At 43.0% G+C, this 12,235-nt stretch overlaps 1 long non-coding RNA gene across 1 annotated transcript; it reads right to left on the bottom strand.

The window, feature by feature from the left end:
- Positions 1–338: 338 nt before the first annotated feature.
- LOC121666739 lies at positions 339–11,903 on the bottom strand. The gene is made up of 3 exons (XR_006016764.1): positions 11,577–11,903; positions 10,084–10,241; positions 339–5,483 (listed from the first exon to the last, which is right to left on the bottom strand). It is a non-coding gene; the product is annotated as an uncharacterized LOC121666739 (long non-coding RNA).
- Between the last annotated feature and the right edge of the window lie 332 nt (positions 11,904–12,235).

The raw sequence follows: 12,235 nt of genomic DNA, 5'->3' as shown, positions 1-12,235 counted from the left end.
GTTCTGACATTCTTGGCTTCTTCTGGATTGGGAAATGTTTGTTAACTGTCAGACTAATGTTCTGTGTTGGAGATATGTTTATTATTTTATTTTCAGAATTCTGGAATCATAGAATTGTAGCATATCCTGAGCTGGAAGGACCCCACAAGGATCATCACAGTCCAACCCCTGGCCCTGCCCAGACACCCCAACAACCCCACCCTGGGCATCCCTGGCAGCGCTGTCCCAACGCTCCTGGAGCTCTGGCAGCCTCGGGGCCGTGCCCATTCCCTGGGGAGCCTGGGCAGTGCCCAGCACCCTCTGGGGGAAGAACCTTTCCCTAATATCCAGCCCAAACCTTCCTGGCCCAGCTCCAGCAGTTCCCTCAGGTCCCGGGGAGCAGAGATCGGAGCTGCCCCTCTCATCATTATTTATGTGGGACACACACAGCAGCCAACTGAAGTGGCTCAGGCTGCCTGAGGGTGAGGATGAGGTTTCTCCCAGGCATCGTTATAGGTGTTTCTGAAGCATCTGTGTTTGAGTTCAATGAAACAAAGTCCACTGTAAATCATAACATAACTCATAAAAGAACTTTGCTTGTAAGAGTTTAGCAGGAGCTGTCTGACTTTGATCTTGCCAGATGCATTTTTACCTTCAGGCTTTATTTTTTCCCCCATTCCTATTTTAACTTGCTGTATGTGTAGATTGTCAGCCTGGTGACCCTCAGCAGATGTTTTACACTGTTGGAATTAGTTTGGGGCTTTTTATTTTTTTCCTTCTTTCATGTTACCATTGGAAAAATTCAGAGTACAGTAAAAGCTAGTAGAAATGAGAGGAAAAGAAACAGTGCAGCAGCTTTTCAGCTTAATATTGCCCTAAACAAGTTAAACCCAGATCAAACTCTCAGCAAAAGTAATTCTTGCCATCATAGTCATGGAGTGGTTTGAGCTCAAGTAACCTTAAAGCTCCTCTGATTCCAGTCCTCTGCCGTGGGCAGGGACACCTTCCCACCAGACTGGGTTGTTCCAAGCCCCGTCCAGCCTGGCACCAGTGTCTCACCACCTTTGCAGTGGAGAATTCTTTCCTAGTATTTCATCTAAACCTGCCCTTCTTCAGCTTACAGACATTCCCTGTGTCCTGTCCCTCCATCCCTTGTCCAAAGTCCCTCTCCAGCTCTCCTGGAGCCCCTTTACGCCCTGGAAGGGGCTCTGAGCTCTCCCTGGAGCCTTCTCCTCTCCAGGTGAACACTCCCAGCTCTCCCAGCCTGGCTCCAGAGCAGAGGAGCTCCAGCCCTTGGAGCATTTCCATGGTCTCCTCTGGCCTTACTACCCTCTGAGTAAATAATTTCGTTCTCACTTCAGTTCTAAACCTGCAATTTTAATTACTCAATAGCAGTTTGTCCATAGATTCACAATTGTCCTGTTGCTGTTTACTCTGTAAAGTCAACACAAAAGGTTTCAAAGGCACCACAGGATCTGCACACTGAACAGACCCCTTGGGACAGGGTCGTAAACAAGCAACATCTTGGCTACCTTTTTGTCTGCTGACACGAGGTGGTGTTTCAAGATTTCAGTGATGGCCTTTTCCACACAGAAAGGACTTGCTGAATTCTGGAGCTCTCACATCATTCTTTCCAGCAGGTGGAGCATCAGCTCATTTACTGACTGCAGACGCAGGAGGGAAAAAAAAAAGTCCAGCTCGGCTTGTAAGGACAGCAGCTCTGTGCCTGGCTGCCCTGGGAGGCCAAGGGAGGAGTACCTCTCTCCTGAGAGACCTTTGCAGCCACGAATTGTACACGTTCACACTGTCACTCAGTCTCTGATCCAGGCTTTGTTTGCATCTTGTCGAGCATAAAGAGCAAAGAAGTAGGAAGAGTACGTAGGGAAGGCCAAAGCCTTTTCATCTCAGCTGTTGGGATCTGAGTGACTTTTAGATTGAGAAAAAAATAGGGAGTTCTATATCCTGTAAACGTAAGAATTTCCCCATAAATCTTACTGAGACTGGTCGTGTCTTACATGAGCATCTTGTATCCAGAAGAAGCTTCATGTGAGTTCATGTCTGTAGCATTTCTTCTTATACCTTCATATCCCTTCAGAGTTAATTTGTAATTATGCATCCACGCTCCTTTCAGGCCCTACTTATAATATCTGGATACAAGGAATGCTGTTAGAGAGTCACTGCCAGTCTCTCCACTCTAAAAATCCCACTATTTTATCTCTTTATTCTCTTATCAGCAGCCCCTGTTATCTACTGCCTTGGCCTATCCAAAACACTTATCAGAACTTAACTGCAATGTCGTGAATTAAAAAGGATGTTCTGCCAATGTTAGGCAAGTGGGAATTAATGGCCACTAATATATTCTTTGTCAGGTTTATCACCTGGAAATATCAGTGAAGTGGGTGAGAGTAGGGACTTCTTTGTTTCTTTCTTAAGGTAATCTCTAAAACATTAACCAGACAAACTGTAACAGAATTTAAACATTTCAAATTGCATAGAATATTTTAGAAATCTTACCCCTTGAAAACAGTCTTTTATTCGTTGTTAACTATTATGAAACTTTTGAAGTTATGAAATTTCTGAAGTGCTTTAGAGTGGAATAGTTATTTGTCTGGAACTTCTGTCTTGAGCTACAGAGCTTGTTCTTGACCTGCCCCCTCTGTAATCCTTTCCAGGATTACACTGAAGGAAAGCTGTATCTCTGATTTATGAGCAGTATTCTATTATCTAGTCTAGTTTGTTATTTTTACTTAAAGATGGGACTTTTTATCTCTTCCCTCTCTCCCTTCTTTGTCAACTCACTCCACTAAACAGGTGAATAGTTAACTTCCCTCATTAAGGTGTGAGGCATTAACTGAATTAATGGAATGGTCCTTTGCCGCGTGATCTAAAAGAATTAGGATAATTTCTGGAAGGTACCATGGGAGATTAAAAATACCAAGTAATGTTGATTTCTTAGTTTCTTTACGAATGATGAATTTTATATAGGAGTCTCCAGGCAACCAGTGTGTTTGATGATTATAAGAACAGAGATCAAAAGAAGTAATCAGTTCTCCTCCAAGATGCCTTTGACTTGCCTGAAATTCAGCAATGTGAAACCATCTGTCAGCTCAAAAGCAACCTACCATGTCCTTCAGGAGTCAGGGTGGAACTTGTACCCATCTTTTTATTGGCAAGTAGAGTGTTTTGCAGAACAGATCCCTATCATCTGTTTCCAAAGTCCAGAAAGAAATGAGAGCAAGTAACTCCTGCAGTAATCAGAATGAGTAAACACACCAGCCTTGTGGAAACTTGAGTTACATTCTTAATTTGTTCTATCTGTTGTTTGCTGTGGAGTGAGAATTTGACAGCAGTTACAGACACTGATTTATTTTCCTCGTGTGGGCTGATTCTAGATTTTGTGCTGAACTTTATTCTTCTTTTTCCTGGAGCTGGAAGGTTTATTTTGTGTTTGAAGATTTCTTTAGCTGCAGTTTCAAGATTCATGCTCCTGGATTCATGCATGGTATGAAGTGGGCAGCTGCAAGTTGCTGAGTGCTGTTGTGTGACAGGTTAACTCTTCTTATAATCTCTTTGCATTAACCTTAGTTTTGATAATTTTTTAGGAAGCAAGATTAAAATATGCTGGTTACTGTTAAAATCATGTCTGACAATATTCATTCCAAACATCCAACCCTTTAACTGCTGTTACTTCAGAATTCCTTCTAACTGGGCAATTTTATATGGTTGTAAAGTCAAATTTGGAGAAAAGTTTTAGGGAGAGACATCATGCCTTCTAAAGCCAGTCAATATAGTTGGAAAACACTGATAAGCTTTGACACACAGTTTTTTCATGAGATCCAGCAAAGTAATAGAGACCTTTCTGCAAAAGTCATGCTTGAGGAATTCAGCTTGAGCAGTTCAGCTCATTGTGATTTGTGATGGCTGTAGGTGAGGCATGCACATGCCAAAGCAGTTCTGAAATACATTAATAAAGTTTAATTTCAAAAGTCTGAAAAAAGATTTAGCTTGATCTCCTGGAGGCATTGCAAACAGGCTGAGCTTTGACAAACAAAGCACATGTGTAAAGTGCTTTTATGGAAATGATTTGCTGAACTTCACCTCTTTGGGCCCATATTCTGCAATTTCATTAGCAGCATATCTTTGCTGGCAAAACATTACTGTGTTTTTGCTTTTAGTTGGAAAGTTACACAATCAAAACCAGAAACTTTAGAAATGGATTCATTCTGGATCTCCCAGAGCAGAGTTTTTCATATGTAATAGTTAAAACACTAAAAGCTATATAGGAGAAATTAGGTAATATTTGTTCATTCTGTTTGCACACTTTCTATGTATATAATTTCACACTTTATGTAGAAAATACACTTTTTAAAAAAAGTATTCTGCATAATTCCTGGATGATATGCTTCATAATGTCACGGCTGTTGATCTCGAATGAAGAAAGCAGCATGGTGATGTTTCTTTAGAAACACAGGAATTGGCTCTTTATGCTACTTCAGTGGAAGGTGACTGTATATGACAAACACACAATTCTATCCTGCCAAAAACTCCTGACAGCTCCAATCCTTACACACTGGTGTTGGCCACGATTTGCAGAGCAACTCACTGTACAGCTCATCACTGTACACACACTTCTGTAATGTGGCTGTGGAAAAGTCTTCCTGCTAGTGGGATCAAACCATGGAAAAATTACCAGAATTAGGCTCGATTACTTTTTTTGCCAGTAGTCTCACTGAATTAGCACTCTAAGGGGATGTTCAGGTGTAAGAGGTGATAAGTGTTTCTGTCTTCTTGTAGTGTTTCTCAGGGCTCTGTTTATTATCTGGTAGCACTTTGGTGTATGATGTGTGGCCCTGGAAATCAGGGAGTGTTGCCAAAGGTCACTGGTGCCAGGTGTATATTTAGACAAAAGGAAGTTAAAACATCACACAAGGACAAAAATGTAGCAGGTAACACAAAGAAGGGATCTAACCCATGGTGCTGTCTCCGGGATGATGAACATTTTCTGAACTGCAGTGATAGAAAAGTTGTGGGAAGTGAGTCTCAGTTAATGGAGAGTTTTGTCTCCCATCTAAATTTTCAAGAATTCCATATAATGCTTTGAATACAAGGAGGTGGCAAGCTCGGTGTAGCCTAAATACAGGCATTAGGAATGAAAAATTATGGTAAAAAAACGCATCAGTAAACTAATATTTGGAACAAATTTTTCTGTATTGTGTACGTTATCTGACATCAGGCAGCAGAGCATGAAAAATAAATCTGCTGCTTCAAATCTCTTTGACAGTGATTAGAATTTTTCACAGGGAGAAAGAAAAATAAAAATCTGTGGAAGGATAAATAACTGAGGTGCTTTTGTAGTTTTGCTGTCCTCACTTTCAAAGAGTAGGGCTGTGCAAAAACTTGATGGCTCACAGGTGGCTGCTTTTGCTTCAGGAGCTGCAGAGCTGCATCTCCTCCAGCTTCACTGTGGATGGCTGTGCTGCCAGGGACAGGAACTGCCCAGGTGTCTGTGGGGAAGGAAAGGTTAGGAAACAGTCTGACAAGGTCATCAAATGTGCAGGTGGCCGTTTTCTGACAAAGCATGTGAAGAGACCCAAGTAGCAGGACCTGTCCTGGCGGTGGAGAAGTAAAAGGTCGACAGCAACAGGAATTACATATAGTGCTACTAGAAAGAAATAAAGACATTTGTAGTAGTTTGGAGGAAAAAAAGCCCCAAAGAACAAAAAGCTAACTCTTTCATAAGTCACTCACTAGTAGAAGCAAGGTCAGGGGGGCACAGGGAACTACTGATGGATGGCATCAGGAATACTTTAAATACGTTTCCCCTTCATCTGTAAACTTAGAACAAAAGCTACAGCAAATACTCCAGGAAATAGAGTTTCCAGTTGTCTGGAAATGATGACGTTCATAGGAGACTAAGTAGAGGATGGATTGGAGAAATGTGGTCACTTTAAGAGTATGAAAACTACAAAAGAGAAAAAAGCCAACCAATGTTAAGAGGTGAGAAAGTTGGAACTGAGGAAGTGTAAATCAGACAGAGTAACTGTTAGAATGATCCTAGGGAAAAAACCCAAAGCAGCCATTTCTGTGCATGTTGAACTTTTCAGGAGAGAAATGCGGAGTCACCAGGGTTTGTGGGGAGCAGGTTATACCAAAGGGGGTGGTTCCCTATCAGCAGTGGGACAGGCACTCTGGAATGTCCTAGAAATCAACTTTGTGCAGCCCTTCCTAGTGGCTCAGAAGACTTTCCCGTGCTGGATGTGTGGTGGTGTAAATAAGTGGGAAGTACAAGATGGAGCTCTTGTAAGAAGTGTCACAGCTGCTTGGGAAGGTGCAGACAGGGAGTAGCTGTCCTTCCTGGCACAGTGATGAGAACGTTTTGAGTGAGAGTGCAGATCTGTACTCTGATATTTCAGTCAAGCTTTCAACTATAAACAACAGCCTTCAATAAATTTTTGATCGAGACCAACTGGAGAAGAGTGCAAGGCAACAGAAAGGCAGAATTACAGTATGGAATAGTGGTGACACACCTGTGTAATTGGATAAGAAATAAAGAAATTGGAAAGTTTCTTCATTTTGGCCAGAGCAGCTCTATACCCAAGTACAGGTGTGTGGGTCTCAGGCTGCAAAAAGGGATGTGGTCACAGGGTAAATTTAATTAATGTGTTGAAAAGAGAGCAGTCACTGAGGGATAGAGGCAGCACTGCTTCCCATGGGACATGTGGGATAACATTCCAGTGGGAGGTACTGTGCCTTCAGAAGGAACCACTTGGAAGAAGCAGAGGAATGCAACAGGAATGGGTAGAGGTCTTGGAAAAAAGCCTTGCAAAGAAGGAAGGAATTGAAGCTCCTGAGTCAAAGGAAGATTGGAATTATAAATGCTGAGATGCTTAAATGGCTGCTGCAGGGAAGGAAATGATATGTTCTGTGTGCCTGTGGTGGATCAGATAAGAAATAATGGGCTTAAATTTCAACAAGGAAGATTAAGGGTGGACATTAGGAAAACTGTGCCGATATGAAAGCTGTCTTGAGAAGTGTGAGATAGAGCACTTGGGAATGTGCAAGCTCCGTTGCTGGAGGCAATGGGATAATGTCACCTGGTGTGTGTCAGGAATAGTTCCTTAGACCAGGTGAGTGGGCTGCATCGCCTCTCAAATCGGCATTTTTAGTCTTCAGGTATTAATAATTACGAATTTCAAGTTTATGAGGCACATTCCCCATCGAAGTTGGCCCAAGATGGGAAGGGAACAGATGTGCTCTGCCAGCACAGTTGGTTGGAAGCTGCACTTCATTTTGCTCCCAGGCTCTTTAGTGGGCTCTGACTCATTTCTTGGGATTCTTCTTTGCCTTTCTGTGTACCCCCACTGGTCAAAACAGTCCCCTTCGATAGGTGCCCTGTGTAAGTACTTACCTTCATAAATGGAAGTTGATTATAGGAAGTTTGTGTTATTTATAGGAAAAATACAAGGAGTCCAGTTTTGACCTATTTTAACTAATGGAAATTTCAATCATGTATGGTTAGTTTTAAAGGAATCTAATGTACCACAACAATAGTTTCACTTAAAGCTGTTACTACAAAATTGTCTCTCAAGCCTAGTTCCTGGGTGCATTTGAAATAATTTTCTGAATAGAAACAAAACCAAACAGATTTGATTTTCATTTATCTGTTGTTTCTGAAATGAGGTTGAACCCGACCAGTATTCAGAGACTCTTGCAGAGAAACAGAGAATAAATGTTGTCAAGAGGAAACCAACTATTTTCAGGAGTCCTTCAGTGGAGCAGTTCTCGAGCCAAGAATAGCAGCAGCGATTGTGCCTCGGTGTGGAGTAGCAGCGACCCTGAGAGTGTGGCCGAAGCTGTAAAGAGCCATCGGTGTGAGATCCAGCACAGAGGGGCCAAACCGCCCTGATGAGCCACTGACAGGAACTGAAACAGCAAATTTGAAATGTGCCCCATTTACCACGTCATTAATATGTATTTGGGGCAGGTAGGAGGGGAAATAATTGTAAAGGAGTGTGTTGGACATGCTGGAAGTTTGTGTGAATTAGCCTTCAAGATTTGCATGGTGCACTGATAAAAGCCCTCTGCGTGCGATCTTGGAATTGGTGATGATCTTTTAGGTCCTAAAAATGCAAAGCTGACCCTGTTCTGCTCACTCTGAATGTTCCTGTGCCTCGGAGGGAGCCGAGGGTGTTCCAAGATGGTTGGTCCCGCTGTGCAGGCGCAGCCAGCGCCCGCTCCTGCCGCATTGTTCGGGCAGCTCTTCCCTGCCTCTATAAACAACTGCGCCGCTGATTAATGCGCTCGCGTTTGCCACTTAGAGCTGGTTTAGATAGAGGCAGGGAAGTCATTAAGGGCTTGGCAGAAGTCCAGAGTACATCTGGGACTTGGGAGCTGCCACTGGGGCAGGAGGAGGGCGGCGGGCAGGAGCCTGGGGCAGGGGAGAGGACGCTTGGCAAAGGAAGGAGCTGGGGCAGGGAGGAGAACAACGAGGCAGGAGCTGGCATTGGAGCAGGGAGGAGGGCGATGGGCAGGAGATGGGGCTGGGGAAGGGAGGAGGGCACCGGGCAGGAGGCAGGAGATGGGGCTGGGGAAGGGAGGAGGGCACCGGGCAGGAGACAGGAGCTGGGGCTGGGAAGGGGAGGAGGACACGGGGCAGGAGCTGGGGCAGGAGGAAGGAGGACTCCGGGCAGGAGGCAGGAGCTGGGGCAGGCATTCGGCAGCGCCCGCGTCTTCTCTTGGCTGACTTTCAAAAGCGGCAGAAAAGCAGCTACGGGCGCTAATTGTAGCTGGGTCCTGAAGTGAAAATGTTTTGTGACAGTTGAAAGAATTTAAAGAGGAAGGAAGATCGGTTTAGTGTCAGCTGCAATTAGATAATCAAAGCTTAAAAATCCTGCTCTGTTGATACCTTCACCTAGAGCCGAGGAGCGGAGCGAGGGGAAGGGGGAGGAGGGCTGTGCGTGGAAAGGGCATTTCCATAGCCAGTGCAGCCGAGGCCCGGCCGAGCTCGCAGGTTGTCTGGGCGCGCGCTCGCACTGAGAGATTTTCTTGGCAGCTCTACAGGATGAGGCTTACACTGTACACAGCCGACATATTGAAGCCGGGAGCCCTGGAGAACGTAGAGGCAGGAGTAGAAACAGCTCTGCACACAATGTAGCGTCTCCTAGGATGGTTGGGCGGCTCCTTTCTTCAGGTATTTTATTACCCATCAGCCCTTTTTAGAGCCAAAGAAAGAGAGAAAGTAACCCTAACCCTGAGAAAATAGCATCTGCTTCTGTTAAATCAATTTATTACATAACATTTCAGCGAGAGAGCAGCAGCACAGCGTCCTGAGCTTTTGGCTGCGTTTCAGGTTTGATAAAATGGCGTCTTCGCAGCGAGCTGCTTGTAAAGATATGTTGCACTGAGCAGAAAAATGCAATGATTTGGTGTTTTCTACTGCTGCTTTTGTGTTGGAGAGGTAGCATTTAGTGGAATCTCTACTAATAATGAAAAATCATGTTTATTTTTGCTTGTTTTCTGAATGCATTTGAAAGCTTTCAGCATCAGAGGAAAGGAACTACGTTTGAATGTCGTAGTGCAGAAAATGAAAAGGGGATAACAGGCTTTCCCCCGTGTGGGCTTAGCTATGGTTTAGTTTTAAAATAAATAAAGCTGCTTTATTCAAAGCTTCCATCTCTTTTCTGCCTTTCCACATTATGTGTGCTGTGCAAGATTTCAGCTTCCTCAATCCATGAGACTTGTTGTGAGTGAGCTTTGTAGGGGCTTCAGATAGATGCCAGTTTTCAAATTTGTCTCTATGCCTAGAGCTGGATGCAGCAGGTAACCTGAAATATTAGCACTACAATGCCCAAATTTTCTGCTTTATGATATTTTGTGCTTCAGAATAGATGCTTATGTCATGTTTTCTTTATGAAATTAGGCTACATTTGATTTAACACTTAAAATGTTCCTGGCAATTCCTATTTAATTTAGATTTGGAAAAACTCATTTATAGTATTGGAAAGATCTGTTCATGTTGAATTGAAAATTATATTTGGGGAGGGGGGGAGTGGGGAGAAAGTAATTTGCCCTTTTTTTCTCATCTTCCTACTCAGGATCACTAACCTTTGTGTGCCAAGGAAAATCCCCAGTGGGACTGTCAGTGGCCCTTGGGATTTTTCTGTGTTCTGCATGTCAGAGCAGAGAGCACCGTCTGTCATCTGTCCTTTGGGCAGCACAGGGCGAGCCAGGGGGTCTGGTTGTTGTTACGTGACGAACATGGACTGAAAAATAAAACAAGTAATAAGAGAGGAGTCACTGTTAGATCTGATTTAAAATGGGGTGAGCACAATTTATTAATAATGTTCCATAAAAAGTTTATCCCAGACTTTGCCGTTTCGTACCCTGTCCGTCCTTTGGTTCCAAAGCCAGCTGAATGTTGTGTTACAGTTGGGGAAACAGGGTTTTACTGTGTAGCATTTGAACTAATCACTGCAATGGAAGCTATGAAGATACAGTTACTTTTAACTCAGTTGAATAAAAAAAAAAATTAAATATGATTGTAAATGACATTTTCAGAGGAGGATGGAAGTTTGGGGTCAGCTGCTTGTGCAGGCGAAGTATTTTGCTTTTCTAAGAAATGCATGCAACAGCTTCTCCCATATCACTCTACTCATACTTTGCATTTGTAATCTATGTAAACACTAAACTGATTTAGTAACTAATTATTCATTACCCAACACAGCCAAAAATGTTTTCTGTTTTTAATAAGTACTGAATTGAAGCTGGTCAAGTATGTTGGCTACAGTATGTGATAACACCAGCAATCTCCTCCCACCCCATTAAGGATATTATTTAAAAAAAAACCAGCAACACAAAACAAAACAACCCCTTATGCTATTGGTTATACTGATCAGAGCTGTGCATTTTTCAGGTCATGTGTATGGTTGCAGTTGGACAGAAGTTCTGTGCTTGTTAAAAACAAATTTGAGCCATTGTTGTCCAATTAATATTTCCTTCCTGGTGGCCGAAGAAATGTTGTTGATCAGGGGAACTGTATTTTATAAAAGATGCATAATTAAGATTTTGAAACACAAAAGTATTAATTTAAAAATCATTTTCACTCTGTGGTGTCCCAGCACCAGGATTTGCTAACACGGAATACCTGTGGTTCCTGTTCCTTGTGCCTTGTTTACAGTCTTTGCTCAGCTCACAGAGGAGGGATATAAATGCTTCTGGTGGACTCAGTACTTTAATTTCACCTCTTTGCACAAATAAGGAGGAACCGATTCTTAAGAATTTTTAAACTGGGTTTTCCATTTCAATCTTAACAACTTTGAAAAGAAAATACCAGGAATTTTTGTGAAGAGTTAGTTTCCTAGAAAGTCGGAGGAAGTCGGCATTTTCAAAAAAAAATCCCCAAACAAACAGAAAAGTTCTCTAGATGTAATCATATAAAATATTTTGCTTTCATTATTTTTCCCAAATATTTAAGGTCTTTACAGAGTAAGTAAGACTGTGCTATTCATTATTTATTTCATAGGCGCAAACCCCTTTTAGTTAAAATGGAAAAATGTCTTTTTGTTATTTGCTCCTAGAGACAAGAATATAAAACTTACTCTCTTCAGGATCTGTACTCAAACTCCTGGTTTGTCTGACAGCAAAGTCCCAGTTTATGCAGGTTTCTGTTCATTTTGTGAATTTTTTTTCCATTCTCTTCATCTGTCCTGTTGCTTATGAGCTTTATGGCAGCAGCCTTTGGTGTTAGAACTGATTGTTCCAGTGGGTGTTGGATACGATGAGGTTATTGCATGATTCTTTCTCTGGTTTTTGAATCCATGACTTGTGGAAGGCACCGGCGGGATCCCGCTGCCTCCAGAGCAGGGAAGACGCAGCACAGGGACCCCCTACTCCAGAGGGGGATTGCTGATTTCATGTCCCCTACACGGAATTATTGTAATCCCCACCAAAGTCACCACTTTCAGATTAGTCCGTAGTTACTGTTGAGGGAATCATCTGAACCTCAGGAAGAGCGACTGCGCCAATGGTACAGGAAAGGGAGCACCTGGATTTGCAAAGCCTTGGGAAGCCCAGGGGTTTTGGAGCTGCACGTGTGGCACTTCCCAGCCCCGCATTCCTGGTGGGATCCTGCCTGGAGTAGCTGTGTTTGGCCAAGCCCAGGCACTTGGCTATTTTCTACTCTTAATATGGCCATCTCTTGAGTTTTATAGTTCTTCTCCCTCATAATTTTCTTTTCTTCTTGTTTCTCTTACTGCTC

This window comes from Corvus kubaryi, unplaced genomic scaffold (assembly GCF_017639235.1).
Source record: "Corvus kubaryi isolate FWS band 111438036 unplaced genomic scaffold, C.kubaryi_AGA036_p1.0 37353, whole genome shotgun sequence".
Taxonomy (NCBI): Eukaryota; Metazoa; Chordata; class Aves; order Passeriformes; family Corvidae; genus Corvus; species Corvus kubaryi.
The sequence above is the reverse complement of the archived record's forward strand: the minus strand, read 5'-3'. Positions and strand labels throughout refer to the sequence as shown.